The sequence below is a fragment of the Pinus tabuliformis genome, chromosome 6, assembly GCF_031772625.1.
Source record: "Pinus tabuliformis cultivar Carrire ecotype Pingquan chromosome 6, CPIR1, whole genome shotgun sequence".
NCBI lineage: Eukaryota > Viridiplantae > Streptophyta > Pinopsida > Pinales > Pinaceae > Pinus > Pinus tabuliformis.
In genome coordinates, this window is record NC_142292.1 from 370,069,406 (window position 1) to 370,082,500 (window position 13,095).

At 41.5% G+C, this 13,095-nt stretch overlaps 1 protein-coding gene across 1 annotated transcript in view; it reads left to right on the forward strand.

Annotated features, from left to right (window-relative positions):
* The window catches only part of MSH4 (MUTS-like protein 4), a 438,807-nt gene that overhangs the window by 290,276 nt on the left and 135,436 nt on the right, over window positions 1-13,095 (forward strand). The window lies entirely within an intron of this gene.

The window sequence follows — 13,095 nt, forward strand, 5'->3', positions numbered from 1 at the left end:
AAGGTCGCAAGGTGGATATTTTCCATTCCATATAAAATCTCCAGGTACTAGATTGACAAATGAATAATGCCTTATATGTTAAAGTATATCGATGACTTTATTAAATGCAACTGATATTGACTTTGTATCTATTCTTATTACTATAAAGAAAATAATTTTTAATTGAAATAAATTTCCAAAAATTGAAAACTTTTTAGATTCAGGGGTATTAGACCAGAATGTACAAGTATAAAAGATGAAAATTAAGGTACAGTGACTTGACATAGGCAAGAGAGTGAGAGACAATACATTGGTTGTAGAATGCGTTGAGGACTGTAGAATATATAGTTTTATATTACCTTGTTTTAGTAAGAGAAGTATATGCTAATGGACTTTATTATTTTCTGATGTTAGCTTGGTTATGAGGTTTATCTCTAGCTCTGTGCTAGAGATAGTAAATAGAGTTTTTTTTTCTCTTTTAAAATATAACTATTTTTTCATACTGAAATATGAACTTGCAATTTTTTTCAAGGGAAAAAATGTACCATGTTTTACCGTAATAATATAATGATTTTTTCCATAACAATTATATTCAATAAAAATAAGAATAGTGTGAAGTTTGAGAGTAGCGCAAGGCCCTCCCTTTATGAGTTTACCCTAGTCATAGCTTGCAATAATTGTCACCTTGGTAGAGTCAAAGCCGTCCTACTCATTTGTGTAGTGCCTCGAAGAAGCTGAGGCCAAGATGGATTCCCTTAGTATATACTATATTCACTATAGATAGCCCTTCCATTTTTGTGGAGGAGACACTGATTTCTCTAATTAGATCCTCAAAGCCACTTGATGTGAAGCATAAAATGAAGACAAGGTTTGTCAGGAAGGTGGAAGCTATTCTCAAGCTAGGCATTTTGTCTTCATAACCAAAGTAAAAAGCCATTCTTTGGCATTAGTGAGATTTAATAGGAAAACTGATGCGAAATTGTAACTAAAGCTGCACAGGCTGGATCTACCTAGAAAACAATGAACAAAAATTTCAAGGAAAGAAGAAAGAAAATTGTTAGAGAAAAGAATTAATGAATTCTATTCATGCATAGGAAAGAAAATTATGAGAGAATACGATTCAATGAAATATATTCGGCATGGATGAACTAATATAGCAATGAGTCTAATAGTGAATCTAGAGAGATGTGAACATGCACTAAAGGAAATTGACACCTAGTCCTAGTTAACTTTCCATGCAGTCATCAGTTAACTATCTCATGCAAGGGGAGATAGTCCTAGTTAACTGGCCGTGCAATCATCAGTTACCTATCTCATGCAAGTGGAGATAGTCCTAGTTAGGTGAAGTGCAATTAAGTGTGTTATCTCAAATACCCCCCAAAGCACTACTAGTTAGAACAAAATGAATGGGTCCCGACAAGAAGTGATGTAAGGTACCCATTTTACAATGCATCTAAGTAACATAGAACAACTGCAAGAAGAGGAAAGAGGGAAAACCACATGGAAACAAACCCCCTCCCCCCCTCAAAATACAATACTAACAAAGAAGTACAATTGCTAAGAAGTTGTGTCCTTCACACCAAGTTGGTTTTGCAGAAAGTGAAATTTTTGGTCAATGAAAGTCTTTGTGAAGATGTCGGCATACTATTCAGAAGTGGGATGGTATTGCAAGCTGATGACCCCATCATGTACCAATTCTCAGACATAGTGCATGTGGATCTCAATGTGTTTTGTTCATTGCGGTTGCACTAGATCTCTGCAAAACTTTAGTGGGCCTTGATTGTCGCACCAAATGGCTTGAATGACAATATTGATTGTACCTTTGTATTTGGCCTCTACCAATGATAAAACAATCGCAAATTTTCTTTTGCTGGACCAACAAATGTGGTCGGAACCCAAATTGAGAACATTCCCTGAAGCAAACTTGCAATAAATGTTATTTCTAACCCAATCTAAATCAGTGTGGCCAATGGGATCCAAAGTACATCCTGTTGCATAATGAATCCCATAGTGATGGTTCTTTGAACAAATTTGAGTATGCGCTTGGAAACATTCCAATGCAACTTATGTGGCTCCTGCATGTATCTGGAAATTGCACCTACCACATATGAGCAATTTGGATGAGAGTGAGTGAGATAAAGGAGACTCCCGACAAGCTGTCTATACATGGTGCAATCATGTCATGTCCCTGTTACCACTCAAACCAGTAGGGGACCTAAAGGGGTTCCTAAGAGGGCAACTGCTAGGTTGAGGGTAACGATGGAGGCTTAGCCCACTGTCATAACAACTAAGTCTCCTTGCTCTTTACGGACTTTCACCGATGGGAGGAGTCCCGATAGTGTAGGGATTCCCTTCTAAAGTATATGTCAATGGATAGGTGAGAAGTGATCCTAAAAACCCTTTCCCAAGAATGGAGTAAAGAATGGAACTTGCTTGCTCTTTAAGCAAGGGACTTGGTCCACCAGGGGTAAGGGGTGAGGATTGGAGGGTTGAGGGAGAAAGGATAGGCTTATAAACAAGGTTCTCAATCCCTATAATCCTTGGGAAACTTGGATTCCCAAATGGTCTTTGACAAATAATCTTTATTGAGAAGCGAGACCACATAGGGCCAAGTAGACCCAGCTCAGGTTCGGGGATGGAATGCATCAACCAATGATGTTCCTATCCTGGACAAGGTGAGGGGAAAGGAACAAACAAGAATATTTACTTCAAAAAGTTGAGTTGATCCTATTAAGGTCTAGCCTTGGGGATGCTTAGGCAAAATTCAGTCGTAGAGCTAGGGCTTGGGATCCCCGAAGATTCCACCGTTAGAATTGCCTCAAATTTGGAGTAGAGGGAGGGGACCTACCACTACAGTAGCCTGTAGGAGATCGAAATTTTTCCTTTGGTCAATTCCCTGGAAATTGATGCCCTAGGTGACCTAATGGGGCTAGACCTAGGGAAAAAGGGGAAAAGGGTAAAAAGAGGGTTAAAATGATCACCCTTTTTGAGGGATCAGTGCCTAATTCTCTCAGAGATATGGATTCAAGGATGATGATGAGTAAGAACTTGGTTTCTTGATCAAGGAAGCCTAGAAAGTCAACTTCATCCAATGTTGAGAGAAAGAAAAGAAAAGTGACCTTCAAGCATTCATACTTCAAAGCACACGATGCAAGCTTATCAAGACAAATAATCTCTAGGACATTTCATTCATATAACATTGGCCCATACATTAAATTAGCTAAAACATGCTCAATTCCACATTTCAATCATGCAGCAACGAGCCCTAGTTTTAGCAGTATGCAACAACAAGAATAATAACATCAAAATTTTACTTACAACGTTATAGAGTATATCCAACCAACATTTCGTTTACAAGACAAAGCTCCAAGACAAGATAAAAAGCCCAAATCCATACGTCAAAATTCATCCATCTCCAAAGAATATCCTCCAAGGAAAAATGTGAGGTTCTCTATATTAGAGAGATCCCAAGTCAAGTGATGATAGAAATGAATGTATCTAACATCAATATATAGCGTCCTAAAGAGTTTGAATTAACCTATGGGCCTACTTTAGCCCCTAATGATAAAATAATGTGCAAATAACACCCCTATTGGTGACAAGCCCACCAAACTAGCTCACAAATGTAAAAATAAGCCTCACAAGCGTGAAGAGGAGAAGAACCTGACCATTTTTTTGATACAAAGCTTGATAACGCCCGACAATGCATGGAGGGTCAGGGTGGTATTGAAGGTAATATGAAGCCAAGACAAGGTGGTCAGAACTAAGTTATGGATGAGTTGTTGAGGTTGAATAAACAGATTTTGAGATAGGGCTAGTTAATGATGGATATGATGTAGCAAATGATGGGACTACAAGCTCAGAATCAACAAGAGCATGACCATAATGGAGATGGGGGTTCCAGAGTAGGAGGTGGGAGCCACCACAGGCATGAGCATACATTTCAACAGCGTAGTGGACAGGCTAGTCGTCTCACTATGCCATAGTTTGTGGATGAGTTGGAGAGAGAGAGATAACCAGATCCTGTGTTAGATTTGGTGCATTCTGTGGAGATAGGGAATAATGAGTATGGGCTCTGGATCCCAATATTCAACATGTGATGTCTTTTGGGGAGTTTATACACCTCAAGGAGAGACGCAAGACTGGAGCTCGAACATCTTATAGAGGAGGACAACCAAACCAGGAGGTGCAAAAGGTAGCAAGGAAGGTCACACTGCCATACTTTGATGGGTCAGCCAAGAGATCAAATAGAGCGTGGGTTGAGAAGATGGACATGTATCTCCTTTTAACCCCATGCGAGAGACTGATGTTATCGGATTTTCCACCCTGCATTTGGAGAGAGATTCACAAGAGTTGTGGTACCATGGCTTGATCACTCTTGGACACATACACATTACTTCCTATACTGAGTTCACTAGGAGGTTGGTTGAGAGGTATGATATGAAGGATCCAGAGTTGGAATTCGGGGAGTTGGCACATCTGAGATAGATTGGTAGTCTTGAGGCCTATATATTGGAGTTCTAACAATTGGTCGTGATGGTTACAAACATTTCAAAGGCCGGTTGATCATGTTCTTCATTGAGGGGCTAGCTGATCCCCTTTGTGGTCGGGTGAGGGCTTATAGGCTTATGACACTGCAGGATGCCATTTTGAAGGCCAAAGACATGATTGATGGTGCATAGAGATGTTGGCCATGAACAACTAGATGATGAGACTAGGAGGAACCTCCGAAGGAGGAATTTGTGCTTCACGTGTCAGGAGCCGTGGGCACCGGGACACAAGTGTACCAACAGCAAGGCCCATTACATTGAGTCATATTCAGATAACGAGCTCGATGATGATATGGAGTAGGAGGTTGGCGCAGAAGATGGAGGAACCTAGTCCATGGGAGGCGGATCACCACCACCACCACCACTGTAGGGAGGAGGACTGCTTTTTCCTACTGGATGAGTTATTTCTTCACTTGAGGGAGTTCCGAAGTATTTGACACTACGAATCAGGGGCACAGTGCAAGGACAACATGTTTCAATACTAGTGGACAATGGGGCTACCCACAATATTATTGATGCTCAGATGGTGGAGCGGAGAGGCATATGCACAAAGAATTTTGAGGGGTTTTTAGTGCTTGTACTAGGGGATCAGACCATGCAGTGCACTAGATATGTTCCCAGCTTGACCTTGACCATGGGAAATTATTCAATGACAGATCATTTCTTTGTGGTTGATGTGTCAGGCACCAATGTGGTGTTGGGTGTCCAATGGCTATATTCTTTGTGGCGTGTCACCACTGATTGGATGAATTTAGAGATGAATTGCATGGGACTGGATGGGAGGCAAGTAGCATTAAGTGGTATGTACTCATATCTTCCACAGACAATACCAACACACATGATGGAGGTTGACTTGATAAGTGGGGACATCGAATGGGCAGTAAAATTTCATATTTTAGAGACCGAGAAGCAGCAACATCCACATCCGGATATCTTAGCACTATTAGAGAAGCATCAGGTAGTGTTTAGGGACATTCCTCCAGGCCCTCCACCAGATAGACGGTTTGAGCATACTATAGAGATGGAGGAGGGAGTGCATGAAGTTATCACTATTAGTTTTTGTAGCATCGGATGTGTTTTAGCCTTGAAATTTTTGGGAGAGGCTAGAATACATGAGATCTCCAAAACCCAGAAATCGTTTATGGAAATTCCACCTAGAAATGACTTAATTAGATTATTAACCAGGTTTTAAATATTTCCTAAGTCTAAATTTAGGGAATATGGTTAATTAATAAATATCAATTAAGTCAAGGAGAGAATCATCTAGCAGCCCACACAGATCAATCTAGAGATGATCCTAGCCATTGATTAAGTTTTAATCTTGGTCGTTGGTGCTCCAACAGAGGATTATAAGAGGAGGTCGATGTGGTGATGGAGAAGACACTTGAGAGGTTCGATTTTTGAGCAGATCGATTTTCGGAGTAGCAGCAGTCAGTTACCGAAGAGAGATTTAAAGATCGAAGTAGTGAGAGAGGGGCAGAGACAGCGAAGCCGAAGGAAGATTTCTAGATCTAGTGAGTGCATTTATAGAGAGGCAGAAGAGCCACAGAGAGGCTGATGTTGGGGCAACGCAGTAGCCTCTAGAGGCAATTTTGATCTATTAGGGAAAGTCACATTTTAGTGCCAGAAGCTGGATAGAGGTTCTGGGGGCCAGGAGAAACATTTTCCCAGACAGCAACAGACTAGACGACTTGAGGAGAGGCTGACTCAGACTGAGTGCAGAAGGGACTGTGCTAGGGTGACGTAGAGCCAATGCAAAGGCAGTTTGGATGACTCACTTGGAGCTGCAGTCAAAACTCGGATTTTCCTGTGGGGTGAGGAAAATTCCTCATTAGATTTTTGTCTAGTATTTTCTCTGTAGGATTGCCAGTATTTGGCATCTAGATTGTACTCAGATTATTTTAATGCTGTTTAATAATAAAGCCCTCAACTTCTGCACCGGTTTTCCCGCATTGGGTTTTTCCACAGACTTTTGTCCAAAAATAACTGTGGTATTTTTATGTGTGTGTGCTAGCATTTCTTCCAACATTTATTCTTCCGCAGCTTTATTTGTGTAGATTGCAGTGTGATTTATTTAGTATTTTCCGTAGCAAACAACAGATAAATTTAAATAAAATTAACAATCAGGAGAGTAACTTCCAATTACTGCAATAGGATTCCAGTTTGTAATTTTCACATGAAATCAGAGCGCAGTTGATCAACTGGAGAGCTCAAAGGTGAAGAGAGAAGGAATTTTGTTGCTTGCTGTGGGCAGCATGTCGAAATTCCCAAGGGAAGCGCAGTCATTCTACCAGGAGGTTGAGTTACTCGTGGAGGCTCGATTTTTCTGAGTGGGGAAGAAAAATTCAATCTTTCTAGATCGAATAATTCCAGAGGCAGAGGGAGCAACTCATATTTCTTTATTGAGCAGATCTCTATCTGAACGCAAAAGTTCTGCAGCAGTACGCTAGAGCGGAGGCATCATCGGGTGGAAGGAAGAAGAGCACACATAGAGGGAAATTTTCCTCAGGGAACTTCTAGTCTCAAGAAGTTTGGTTTTTCCTAGTAGATTAACAGTTGCTGTGAGAAGATCTTCTCACTCCAAAGGGGAGTGCGAATAACAGAGAAGCAACTGAGCAACAGGAAAGAGGAGGTTTTCGGCAGTTCATTGAGATGGCCATTGTTGGGCTTCGTGATCAGGATAGGTTGGATGGAGCTTCCAACTACATCATCTGGAAGGTAAGGATGTCCTTCCTTCTAGATGAATTTGGCCTGAAAACATGTATTGATGCAGTGGTAAAAGTTCCCTAAGATGCAGATCAGCAGAAAGAGTACAGGAAGGAGATGGCACGAGCGAAACAAATGATCCTAGATGGAGTCTGGCATCATGTTGTTTCACATATAGCTAACAATGACACTGCCAAATAGATGTGGGATGCTCTAGCCATGTTGTGTCAGGTTACTTCCAAGCAGCGAAAGATGTACCTTGAAGAAAAGTTGACACTCATCTCGATGCAGAAAGGGGAAGGCATAAATCCCTTCCTCACCATGATTCAGGAGGTCCGGGACCATTTGTCAGTTGTTGGGGCAGTGCCTCAACCCACAAAGCTAGTGAGATTGGCACTCAATAGTGTCTTCGAGGACTGGTAGGTCTTTGTCCAAAGCATATTGGGTAGAGACAAGTTACCAAACTGGGATAGAATGTGGGCTAATTTGCAGCAGGAGTTGAGACGAGCTCTATTGAAGAGCGCCATCAGTGGCAACAGTAGAAAATCGAAGCCAGTGAAGGAGGAGGAGAATGTGGCCCTCACATCTAAGGGGCTCAGTTAGGACAAGGGGAGCAGAAGAAGAAGAAGGACCTGTATAAGGTCAAGTGCTTCAGATGTGGTGAGCTTGGTTGCTACAATACCCATTGTCCCCTCAAAAAGAAGGACAAGGAGGAGAAGCAGGACCAACAGGTAGCTTGAACAGAGATTGATAGGCTGTCCTTCAGGCTGGAGGAAGACTTCGCCATGTTTGCTGATATACCTTCAGCAGTGAGGTGGGGAAACTTTGTGTTATAGCCCTAGAGTGCTACGGATGGGTAGGATTCTTGAGGAGTCCACCTCATGGATCAATACCTTGCTACAGGGGCCCACAGTATTCAATAGTAGGATAGATTAGTGACATTAGATGCAGTCAGATGCGAGAGTGATAGTTGCAGAGACTAGTAGCAGTCAAATGCTGGGGAGTGCAATACAGAGTTGGCAGCAGTGCAATAGGCATAGTGCAGAGTCAGCAACAATGCAAAGTCTTCAGTGGATAGTGCAGAGGCTAGTAGCAGTGAGAGACGTGGGTGATAGATGCATTATATTGATCACAATTGATTCAATATTTTGGATGCTTTTCAGTTGTAGATGTTGCAGTTGCAGCGACAAGAAATGAGAGGGAGTTGCAGTTCAGATGCAGTGTTGGCAGCAGTACAACAGGGTCAGCAGCAGCACAGATGCAACGTATAATATAGTTGCGCAGTGGTTGGTGGGCAGTATGGCCAGACATCAGCAGAGTGACAGGAGATGATACAAACACAAGGTGCTTCTACAGGGTGTGCAGTAGCACTAGAACATTTTCTTTGCTAAGAGGGAGTGTTACTTTTTGTATCATAGGATGTGTTCTATCCTTGGAAATTTTTTGGAGAGCCTAGAATACACGAGATCTCCAAAACCTAGAAATTGTTTCTTGAAATTCCACCTAGAATTGACTTAATTAGATTATTAACCAGCTTTTAAATATTTCCTAAGTCTAAAGTAAAAGTCTACAGTAAGGGAATATGGTTAATTAATCATTATTAATTAATTCAAGGCGAGAATCATCTAGAAACTCATATAGATTGATCCAGAGATTATCCTAGCCATTGATTAAATTCTAATCTTGTCCGTTGGTGCTCCAACAGAGGATTATAAGAGGAGGTCGATGTGGTGATGGAGAAGACACTTGAGAGGTCAACCTTCAGTGCTAGTACAATTGGCACTCAACAGTGTCTCAGAGGATTGGTAGGTCTTTTGTGAAAATTCCTGAATCTAACACATTAGGAACCCCTACTGCAATTACTGGTTTATATTCTCCTACTTGTTCTTTACATTAACAGTTATTTAATTGCATAAACATCGAAGTGAACACTATTGCAGCCTTCACAGAATAACAGATCATGCATTGAAGTAGACAGGACAATAACACAAGGGACACCGTTATTTTTGGGCAATTGTCCCCGGGAAAACCCAATTCGGGAGAATCAGTGCAACATATAGAGAGTTTGTATTATTAAGTAGATTTTGTGAATACAACTAGGGTGCCAGAAATGGCTCACCCAACAGAGAATTTCCTCGGCAATAATACCTCTATTCGGAGACGGATATTCTGGCAAATCAACAACCGGATGATCAAACCCCACAGCGACTCCGGTTGTTCGCTATGCTAGACAGTGAAAGGTGCTCCAAGCACTACTCAGGAACTGCATCACTCCTCCAGGAGCTACGTCACCCTCTCCTGGCTTAGAATCTGCTGATCTGCTCCCAGTCTGCCCCACAGAATCTCCCAACGCTACCTCTGAATCCCTTTACGACTTCTGCATCAGCCTCTAAGGCTTCTGCGTCAGCCTCTACGGCCCTCTGTGTTAGCTCCTACAGTCTTTGTGTCAGCCCTTCTAGGGCTTGCGTTGTCTCTCCCGACACTTCACTGCCTCTCTACTATGTATTCTTTAGCCTTGAATGAAAATTCCTTGTTGAACTGCCCCTCATTACAACTAATCACTAACTCGATTTCCTCAGCAAACCTCGCCCCAGAAAATCGAATTCTTGATCTCTCTTCAGTGTGTCTCTAATTGACCCTCAAGCCTCCTCTTATACTTTTCTTGTGGACGATTCAATGATCGAGATTAAGTCCCTAATTAACGGCTAAGATTAGAACGGGTTTGATCCTCGTTACTTAGAACTTTCTCACCCATTTTATATTAATACACATTAATATTTTTATTTCCTAAGTTTAGACTTAGGAACCCATTAAAATATTAATTATTTTAATATCCCTTCATCCGAGTGGAATTTCGCCAAACGATTTTTGGGTATTGGAGATCTCATGTGCCTTAGCCTCCTCTCCACGAAATTTCATGGCTAGAGCACATCCGATGCTACAAAAAATCAACACTCCCTCTTAGCGAGGAATGTGCTCTAGCAATTCTTCACCATAGAAGCATCACACTGATCCTGCACATCGGTCCTCTGTGTTGATGCTAGGCGCACTGCCCCACATCCACAACATTGTTGCTTCCTATACTGTTGCCCATGACATTGCCGCTTCCACTGCTACATCTGTACTGCAATTCCCTCTCAACATGCTGCCCATAGCACTCCACTGCTAATTGCTACACTGCAACTACGTCACTGAGAAGTAAGTAACTGACTTCACCCAAATATTGACATCCTGGTCAGTCTGGAAGCCTTGTGATGCTGAAGCTACCTCTGCTGCTATCTTGTGCCCCCTTTGTTGCCACTGCGCTGCTGCAACCTCTTTTGTGCCTCTCGCACTGCTGCAACCTCCACTGTGCTGCTATAGACTTTTGCACTCTATCTCTACCTTAGCAGGAATGCAGCCAATACTGGAATGCTTAGTGGCGTTCCTGGAACAGTTCCAAATTTGGATAGAAGCTAAAATCTTCTGCTAGAGGAATTGCTCCGTAATTCTTGGAAAAGGGAGACCATTGATGTCTTTCTGAAATTTCCATGAATATGTAGTAATTGGATATTTATCTCCTAACTTATGCAATTTATTTGTCTTCTGTAAATTAGTTTACAACAAATATCGATAAATTCACTACTACAATTCTTCACAAAATTAAACACTAGAATGGAGAAAATAATGCACACACACAAAATTGGACACCAATATTTTTTGACAATCGTCCCTGGAATAACCTCGCAGGGAAAACCAGTGCAGTAGATGAGGCTTTTATTATTATTAATCTTCAACAATTTGAGAGTACAATGATTTGTTTGCTTGATACTGGCAAAGCTCTGACAAACAATAATCTCCACTAGAAAAATAGTCTAAAGACTCAAAGTCTCCCTCTGTAACTTGATCTAGCCTCTCCTAGAAAACTTGCACTTCCTCTGGCTATTCGCACTAATTGCCATAAATATGCACTGCTTGCTATGGGAAAATTGTACAACGCTTGGAATCTCTCTCCTGCAAGTCTTTCTTCCTCCAACACTGCTCTTGGCCCACTCGCTTTGCCTCCCAGTAATAGATCTAGAACTAGCTCTCTGAAACGAGCTTTTCTGCCACTCGCACTGTCAAACTGACTACTTGCACTAGTTGTGTTCAGCCTCCTCTGCAGATGAATTCAACCTCCTTTTCCTATCACCGAGACACTAGAAAACTAGTAGAAATCCTCTTCGGAATCGTTCTCCCAAACCTCTGTTGAAACCCTTTTTTCGGTGTCTCTCTCTGCTTCAACTACACCCTTACGAAATCGCTACTACTGGGTAAGTAGAATTGTTTGACTCTCTTGTGTGTCTTCTCCAAACGCCATCGACTTTCTCTTATAATATCATGTTGGGAAAACAACGACCATGATCATATCTCAATTGATGACTAAGATCATCGTGACTCCATCAAATGACTTTTCCAGAAGTCTTTAGAGAAAAATCGATTTTTCTCAATTAATTTGATTTAATTAACTAGTTTTCTTAAGTTAGACTTATGAAATTATTAAATAATGGTCAATTAATCTAATTGAGGTGTTTCTAAGGCATTTCTTGTGAAACCTTTTTTGGGTTTTGGAGATTGTGTGTTCCTTAGCCTCATAGACACCATAGAGACTAGAACACCTATCCGATGCTACCAAAAACTAACAGTCTCAACCAATGGTGGTTTAAGGCTGACCACCAACTTTGGAACACTTAATGCCGTTCCTGGAATAGTTTCAAATTTGGCTAGAAGCTAAAGACTTATGCTAGTGGAAGTGCTCTTGATACCAATTTAAAGATGACTGTAAATTGAATCATGTTCATCAGTTTGGCTATGGCTACAACTTTGATTTTGGTTGAGGCTTGAGGCTCTAGTTTTAGCTCTTGCTCGGGCTCTTCAAAACTAGTAGTTAATCATCAATTCCCACCATCAGATACAAGGTGAGAAGATGATATCAATGTTACTCAGGTTCGCTTGTACATGCTTGCTTGGTAGGACTTCAAAACTAGAAGCCTCACTGTCAATCCCCTCTTATCCCATCACAAAATGAGAGGATGAATATGTTTATAAAACATTTACATGGATAAAGATAAAAAAAAAGCATGATCCTCCATGGGGGAAACTCAAGAAGGGTGTCGGTTTCTGTTGAAAGTGCACTGTTGATTTGGGGTAGCATAAAATGAGTGGAGGGGCTAAAGCACGAGATCTCCAAAACCCATAAATGGTTTGGACAGATTGTACCCAGTTTGGGAGATATTAAAATAATTAATATTTTTAATGGAGTTTGTAAGTCTAAAATTTGGAAAAAGAAAATATTAATGGGTATTAATATAACACTGGGTTAAAAGGTTCCAAAAGTCATGGATCAAGCCAAATCTAATCTTAGCCATTGATTAGAGATTTAATCTCAGCCATTGAAGGACCAACAGGAAAAGTATAAGAAGAGGCTTGAGGGTCAGTTGGAGAACGCACTGAGGGAGACCAGTCAGTTCGATTTCTGGAGTGGGGTTAGCTTAGAAATTCGAACTAGTGATCTGGAGAGCAGCAAGAGGCAGCGGGTACGGAACAGAGTCGGGAACAACACCAAAAGACCAGCGCAGAGGTTAGAGAGGTAGACGCAGAGGCAACAGACTGTGCAGTCACTGGAGGGCCTACTTGGGTGACGCAGAGAGGCCCAGTGCTGATGGAGAGAGGAAGGAGATGACGCAGAGGCCAGTAAGCTTGACACTGAGACTGGGAGAAGTGCTGGAGAATTTTTCTCTGTTGGTTAAGCTAGTTTGGCACCTAGTTGTACTGAAGAATTGCTGAATAATAAAATCCTCCTCTGCTACACTGTTTTCCCACATTGGGTTTTTCCGGGGAC